We start from the raw sequence: 8984 nt of genomic DNA, 5'->3' as shown, positions 1-8984 counted from the left end.
GGATCCTCCGGTAGTACTATGTCCAGTTTTCTGAGGAACTGCCAGACTGATTTCCAGAGTGGTTGTACAAGCTTGCAATCCCACCAGCAATGGAGGAGCGAACACTCATTTCTAATTTGGGAAACCTTTTTAATTTTATTTATTTATTTATTATTTATTTATTTGTTATTGAGTTGGGATATCTATTTAATACTTATTTATTTATTAGATGTATATTTTTCATAAATATATTCTGATTATGGCTCCCTCTAACTTCTTCCAGATCCTCCACACCCACCTAAATCTATATCCTCTCTCTCATTATAAAACAAAAGGCATCTTTTTTATTAGATATTTTCTTCATTTACATTTCAATGCTATCCTGAAAGTCCGCTACACCCTCTCCCACCATGCTCCCCAACCCACCCACTCCTGCTTCCTGGCCCTGGCATTCCCCTGAACTGGAGCATATGATCTTCATAAGACCAAGGGACTCTCCTCCCAATGATGGCCACCTAAGCCATCCTCTGCTACATATGCAACTAGAGACACAGCTCTGAGAGGTACTGGCTAGTTCATATTGTTGTTCCACCTATAGGGTTGCAGACCCCTTCAGCATCTTGGGTACTTTCTCTAGCTCCTCCATTGGGGGCCCTGTGGTTCATCCAATAGATGACTGTGAGCATCCACTTCTGTATTTGCCAGGCACTGGCATAGCCTCACAAGAGACTGCTATATCAGGGTCCTGTCAGCAAAATCTTGCTGGCATATGCATCTAAAAAAAATAGTAAAAGAAAATTAAAAGAAAACAAACAAACCAGAATAGGGTAAAATAAACAGGAATAAAAGGACCAAAAGAAGGCACAGAGAAGAAATAAAACAAGAATACATACATTCTCACACAGAGAAATCCTATATAAAAGACAAACTCAGAAAGCAAAAGACCTATAAAGTTAAAAAAGTGCCCAGACAAAGCATTATGAAACAAAATAATAATATTAACAACTTAAATTCTAAAAATACCATTAAGTTTGCTTTATTGCTGGGCATTTAAGTGTAGTTTCTGTACCCAGTGAGAGTGGGTTGACAAAAACTAAGTTTTCCTTTTGAGGGATTATCAATTAGAGATAGCATCTGGGTTAGGGATGGGGGCTCAAGTTCACTTCCTCTGCCATTACTGAGACCTCATCTGGCTTAGACCTGTGTAGGTCCTGTGCCTGTTGACAGGGTCTCTGTGAGTTTGTATGTATATCAGTCCTGTTGTATCTGAAAGGTACCGTTTCCTTAGTGTATTCCAATCTCACAGGATAAGACAATCTTCCTGTCTCCTCTTCCACATAGTTCCCTGAGCCCTTAGGGGAAGAATTTGATGGAGACATTCCATTTATGATCGAGTGCTCCATGTCTCTCATTCTCTGCAAGTTGTCCAGTTGTGGGTCTCTGCATAAGCATCTCCCGCAGAAGGAAGCTCCTCTAATGATGACTGAGCAGGACCGTGATCTGTGAGTATAGCAGAGTGTTGTCAGGAGTCATTTTCTTGTTAATTCCTTCAGTAGAACAATAGTAACTGACTTCCCCCTTGGGTTGTGTTTTATTTAGCCTCAGGTTCTTAGCCAACTGAGCAGTGTCAAGCCTGGGTTCCATCTCATGAAGTGGGCTTTAAATCCAACCTGATAGTAGTTGGTTACTCTCACAGCTATTGTGGTACCATTGCACCAGAGTACTTTGTAGGCAGGTCATTATTGCAAATTAGAAGGGTTAGTGGTTACCTTTATTCTCTAGTCGTATGCAGAGCGTCTTCCAGCAGCACAAACAACTAGTCAGTAGAGATGAAGGCTCTAAGCAGGTATGAGTTTGACTTGTCCATTTTCAAGGAGATTTATAACTGTTGGCTTTAGCAGTGCCATACCATCAGTTGTGGAGAGCAAGCATTAGCCTTGGCAATAGGCTGGACTTTGGGGGAATTTCCAAGGGGGCCCATTTGGCCAACAACTCAGATGTATCCCATTTCTAGCACTGGCCATTTCATTTGGTGGTGAGAGATATCTAGTTGGGGCTGTGTCCCCCCATATTTAGCAATTCCATTTAGGCTTCTTTCATAATATACGTATTTTAAGAAGCTTCTATCATCATTAGTTTCAATACAACCCGTCAAATGGTCCTCAGTGTAGGGATAATCTCTGGTGTACTGTGTGGCAGCATCAGCTGTCTACAAAAAATCCTGGGGCCAATAAGAAAGGTTGGAATAGAAGGTGGGATGGGAGAGAGGAATTCTGGGAAAGAGTTAACATGGGAACACTCCCCATTCAGACTTGGAGGAAGTCAGATGTATAAAACAAAACAAAAAACAGAAAGAGGAGCCACCACAACACTCTTAGCTGTAGCTGTACAGATTTGCACTCCCATCAACAACTGAGGACTGTTCCTTTCTACATCCTTTTCCAGCATGACCTGTCGTTTGTTTTATTGATCTTGGCTCTTCTGACTGGTTTAAGCTGAAATGTCAAAGTGGTTTTGATTTGCCTTTCTCTGACGATTAACTATGTTGAACATTTCTTTAAGAGTGCCTTGCCCACTTGTGGTCATCCTTTTGAGAACTTTCTGATTAGATCTATACCCCATCTTAAATTGTACTGTTCTTTTTCTTGAGGTCCAGGTTGTTTAGTTCTTAGTATATTCTGACGTTAGCCCTCCATTCGTTGTGTTCTTGGGAAAACGTTTTCCTATTCTGTAGCCTAGCACTTCATCCAAGGGACGGCATCCTTCCCCATACAGAAACTTTTCAGTCTCATGAGGTCCCACTTATTCATGGTTGATCTCAGTGATTGTACCAATGGTGTTCTCTTCCGAAAGTCCTTTCTCTGCCAATGAATTCATGGCTATTCCCTCATTTCTCTTCTATTGTGTCCATCTGGCTTTATGTTGTGGTCCTTGATCCCTTTGGAGGTTAATTTTGTGCAGGATAATGTTGATATATATAGATCTATCTGGATTCTTCTATATGCAGTCATCCACTTTGACCAGCACTATTTGTCAAAGATGGTATCTTTTTTATTTCCACTGTGATTTTCTGGCTTCAATATAAAAAAAAAAAAAAACAGGTATCCAAAAGTATGTGAGTTTATATAGGGGTTTTCAATTTTATTCCATTGATCAATGTCTGTTTTTATTCCAGTAACTTGCTGTTTTTATTCCTGTAGATCTGCAGTACAATTTCGGATTGAGGATGGTAATGACTCCAGCAGCTTTTGTTGTTGTTGTTGTTGTTGTTAATTAGAGTGAACATTTAATTTAATTTAAATAAAGCTCTTGAAAATTAAAATTAACCCATAGTGAGTGAAAGTAAATTATTCTGTAATATATATTCTCTACATTATTCTCAAGCAGATAGTTTGAGAGAGAATTCCACAGTGGCCCTACGAAGGTGTGGGCCGAGAGGCTTATTTTGCATTGTGGGTATTATGTTGCAGGAATAATATATGCAAACTTTAAAAAATTATATTTAAATATATATAATTTATTAAAACGTTATATACTCAATTAAATTTATTTTTTTCTTTTTTCCTTTTTTCCTCCTTTTATTGAAAATAGATTCTTTTCTCATATAATACATCCTGATTACAGTTTCCCCTCCCTGTACTCCTCCCAGTACCTCTCCAGCTCGCCTTCCTTCCAGATACATTCCCTTTGTGTCTCTTACTAGAAAAAAAGAAACTTCTAAGAGATATTCTGCTATACTCATAGATTAGTGCCGTATTCAGATACCATCAGAGAAGCTTCCTCCCACAGCAGATGGGAACAAATTCAAAGACTCAGAGCCAGGCATTACACACAGACACAGACAGACACACACACACACACTCACACACACACACACACACACACACGGGTGTAGGAGGGAGAAGGGGAGGGAGAAGGGGAGGGAAAGAGACCTTGGTGCACCCAGCACTAAATGGAATGTCTCCATCAAATTCCTCCCCTCAGAGCTCCAAGAACCCCATAGAAGTGAGCGTGGATAGAGTGTAGAAGCCAGAGGAGGACACCATGAAAACAAGACCTTCTAAATTAATATGGGAAAGGTTCACACGAACTCACAGAGACTGAAGCAGCAGGCACAGGGCCAGCAAGGGTCTCTACTGTGTATTACAGCTTTTAGCTTGGTATTTTCATGAGTGTGTGAATGAGTGGGTCTCTGATTCTTGTGCCGTCTCTTGGGCTCTTTCTTCTTTTGGTTTGCCTCGTCTAACTTCTCTGGGAGGAGTTTTGTTTTATTTTATGATTTATTTTGTTGTGTTTTGTTCTTATCTCTTAGAAGCATGTTCTTTGCTAATGAGAAACATGCTTTTATTATTCAAGATAATTTCAGCTATCCTGGGATTTTCGTCTTTCCATATGAAGCTGGAAATTGTGCTTTCAATTTCTCTGACCATGGTATTGGGATTGATACAGACTCCATTGATGCCGTAGGTTGCTTTTGGTAGGATGGCCATTTTTGTTACATTAATAACCCGACGGACAGTGGCCAACACTGTGGCATTGCTTCACCTCGCCACTCTTTTCTATTATTTACTGGGCTTTGCTGACGCTGGTCTTTGCTGATGACACTGTGTGGTATTGGTTTGCCTTGCCTTCTATGCTGATCACAGTTTGTTATGACTTCATATGGAGAAACGCACCAAAGAACTTCCGGTCCAGCAGCTTCTTGTGGCTTCTGCAGGCTCTGGTGGCTTGGCAGAGCTTCACCCTTTCTTGTGGAGCAAACTTCAGTTGTCGACTAGTGAGTGGTGTTTGTGAGTAGTTTGAACTACTGCTGCTGATTCCTGTGAACTGAACTTCTGACGTCCTGACAACACAGATTCAATTTGCTCCAAATAACTATTTCTAAACAGGTCCATATCTTCCTTTGCCCTATTAACCTTTCCTTTCTACTATCTCTGGTGAGTGACAGTCTAGAAGGGAGGTTAAAGCATTTAAGTACCCTTATTAAAGTGTGTTTAAAAAATATAAGCCTAAAAAATCCTCTTTATGGATTTTTCCTTTAATGAGTATTCATTGCCCTTCTCTACCTCTTTTGACTAGTTAGGGTTTGAAGTCTATTTTGTCAGATATTAACATGTCTACACCAGCTCACTTCTTGGGTCCATTTGCTTGGAATACCTTTTCGTCATCTTTTTACACTGAGATATTTATCCTTGATGATAAGTTATATGTTGTGGATGCAGCAGAAAGATGGAGCCTGTTTTTGTATCCAATCTATTAGTTTGTGTGTTTTTATTGGAGGATCAAGACCATTGATATTGAGAGTTATCAATGATCAGCGTTTGCTAATTCCAATTATTTTGTTGTGTTGGGTCTTTCCCCACTTTTTTGATTTTCTGTCCTGGGATTATTTATTCCTTATGCTTTCTTGAGTATAAATAACTTATTCAAGTTGAAGTTTTCCTTCTAGGACCTTCTGTAGAGCTGTATTTGTAGATAGATAGTGATTGCATTTGGTTTTATCATGGAACGTATTCCTTTTTCCATATATTGTGATTGAAAGCTTTGCTAGATATAGTAGTTTGGACTGGCATTTGTGGTCTCTAGAGTTTGTAAAGTACCCAGGTCCTTCTGGGTTTTAGAGTCTCCACTGAAAAGTCAGATGTTATTCAAATGGATTTGCCTTTACTTAGTGTTTTTCCCCTGAAGCATTTAATACTCTTCATTTGTTTTATATGTTTAGTGTTTTGATGATTATATGTCATTATATAGTTTCTCCCCTATTCTACCCTACTGGTGTTATTTCCATTGATAGACATCTTTTTCTTTAAGTTAATTTTTCTTCTATGATTTTATTGAAAAATAAAACACTTTTGTATCTTTGAACTGGGTTTCTTCTCCTTCTTCTATTCCTATTATTTGTACTTTTATGCCTGGATGTTTTTAGATTTAACAGTTTCTTTGAGGTATCCGTTTCTTCTATTTTATATTCAATGCCTGAGATCCTCTCTGTCACCTCTCTTACTCTGTTGGTAAGTTTACTTCTGAGGTTTTTGTGTGACTTTCTACATTTTTATTTCCAGTTTTACCTCAGTTTGGGTTTTCTTTATTGATCCTAGTTCTACTTTCATATCTAAACTGTTTTCATCATTTAGTATACTGTTTTTCACAGACTTCATTAATGGGGTTCTTTGAGGTGCGTTAGTATATTCAAAATAGATATTTTGAAATTATTGTCATAGGTTTTGATTAGATTACATTTCTTAGAGTCTACTGTAGTAGGATTTTGGGGTTCTGGCAGAGACATATGGCTTTGGATATTCATGATTATGTTTCTTGTCTGGTGACTATGTTTGGGATGATTGTGATTCTTGATGTTGACTTTTGGTCTTGTCTTTTGTGTGTGTGTGTGGAGGGTGTGTTCTCTTCCTTGGTTTCTGATGCCCTCTCTGGATCTTAGGAATGTGTGGTGGTTGTGGGTTGCCTGGTAGGAGTGCTTCTGAGTCTGCAGGTGATCGACTACAGGGCTGGAAATGAGACTGTGGAACTGAAGATGGAGAACATTAAGGAGAGTTAAGATCACGTAATTGAATGACAGGTAGATGTGGCTACCGGGTTCCCAGGTAGAGAGTGTGCCTCTGGGTATTAAAGGCTGACACAAAGTCAAGAGATGTGGGAGGGAGGCTCGGATTTGTAGAGTCAAGACCAAATACCTCCCTTATTCCAATTAAGACGTTTAAAATGTTAAGTTTCTAAACTTATACCACTACTACTAATAATAAACTTTGTTACTTGAACAATGCTTTTATGACACAGGAACATGAAGGTGAGTTTGTTGTAACACCCCCGGGGTTATGTCACTTGTACCGATTAGGTTAAGACGATCTGAAGAGAAGATGTTCCTGTTCACAGCCAGGGCTATACAGAGAAACCCTATCTTGAAAAATCAGCTCTCCTTATCTGGGTATGATGTTCTGTCTGCTGGGCAGGATGGGGACTGCTCCACTTTGCTTAGAGTGACCGTGAGCTTGAGCCTGAGCCTGAATAAAGCTAGGAAGAAAGGGAACATTGCTATTGTTCATGTCACAGTTCACTCTCCCTTCTTTCTCTTGGAGCCCTAGAAGCTGTTCTAGAACTTTGGGGTCTTGGGTGTGGGGGGGTTAAGGTTGAAATTGTTTGCATATGTTGAGCACTGTAAGGAGCCAGACTTTGAAACACTGAGCTTAGGACTAGAGTCCAAGTACATGGCTTCTTGCGCTGAAGCCACTGAGCTCTGGCTAGAACCCAGGCTTCTCTCTTGCTGTTGACTTGCTATTAGAAATCGCTGTACACTCTAAAGCAGCCTATGAACATTATTAACCATCCTGAATGATAGAATGTCAGTTTGTTCATTAAAAAGAACTTACTTCTTATACTGAAGGCAAGAATCGTAGCAAAGATGAAAGCTACATGCTGGGAATGTGTTGTCTATGGGCCCAGAGCACCAGCCTAGATTAACCACAAGTCCATTCACTATTCTCTATAAATTACATTAAGTCCATACCATCCCTGCAGTGTTTGGAAAAGGTAGCTATTGGAGCTATGTCCTGATCCTCGTTGGTGTGATGATTGCTATCACAGCAGTGAGTTGTAGAACAGGATGCCATTCTCTTCAGTGTTTACCATTCTAGCTTGTTGCTGGGTCTGTATGCTCATGAGGAACTAGAAATGGGAATCCATCTCTGGCGCTATACTTTGTACTCTGTATAGAGGGGGTACATTTTGCCCCAGATATCTCCACAAACCTTAGCAAAGTAGCTCTTCAAGTTGCCTTGAAGGTGTGTATGAGTGTGTATGTATGAGCAAGTGTGTCTGTGTGTGAATGTGAGTGTATGTATATGTTAATGTGGGTGAGAGTGTATACGTGCGAGTATGTATATGAGAGTGTGTTTGTGTGTGTGAGTTTGTCTGTGTGTGTCTCTCTGTGTGTGCATCTGTGTGTATGTGTTCATTCACCACTCCAAGATTATGACACAAATTCCTTGGCCCCATTTTCCCCACCAGGTCTGCATTCTCAGTCCTGGAAGCAAATAAACAGATGAATTGGCCATTCTCATTAGTCTTCTAGAGTTATTTAGTCTAGTATGAATTCTAGAATGATGTTCAAAAGCTAGATGTTGCTAAATTTCAAGTCTCACTATAATACAGTGGCCACAGAACATTGTGAGTCACATAAAGATTATTCACCTTGGGATAGATTTCAAAGAAGTCACCCAAATTCAGAAAAAAAAAACCCAGCAAGTTCTCCCTCATATTTGTATCCTAGCCTTTAATGTACAGATATTTGTGTGTGTGTGTGTGTGTGTGTGTGTGTGTGTGTGTGTTTGTTTATACCTTGTCTCATTTAAAAAAAAAAGTCACCAGAATCTACTTTGTTTTCTGGTCACTGTCCCTGGTGACAGATGACAAAGTCCCCAGCCTTTATGGGATTATACATATAAACAAGATAAATCCAGAGTGTGAAAAATATTGTATAGGAAACTGTATCCACTTGTTTTGTCACCATAAACTAATACTTTAAATGGCAAGAATGGTTTATGAGAGCTGGGACCAAGGTCAAGTTTTTATCAGAGTTTAGTTTCTTGTTTGGGTTCCCTGGTTTGTAAAGGACTCCCTCTTCTCCCTCTCTTTGCGCAGTAAAGGAAGGGAACAGGTTCTGGTTAGCTCTTATTAGGACCCTAAGTCTGCATGAAGGTCACCCACTCATGACCTCCTAAAGGTCTCATACTATTATATGGAAGGTTGCTACTTCATCACCTGTACATCGGAAGGGACATGATTTATCACATAGGAGAAATGACTAGGACACTGCAGTAAAAAGTACGGGAGAGGACAGAGGGTTTAGGATGAAAGAGAAGTTATTCCTTAGCATGTGACATTGAGTTGAAAGCTGAGAAAATAGCAACCCCTAATAAGCTCAGGTATCATTTCACACACACACACACAGAGAGAGAGAGAGAGAGAGAGAGAGAGAGAGAGAGAGAGAG

Source organism: Mus pahari, chromosome 17 (genome assembly GCF_900095145.1).
Source record: "Mus pahari chromosome 17, PAHARI_EIJ_v1.1, whole genome shotgun sequence".
NCBI lineage: Eukaryota > Metazoa > Chordata > Mammalia > Rodentia > Muridae > Mus > Mus pahari.
Note: the sequence above shows the minus strand (reverse complement) of the source record.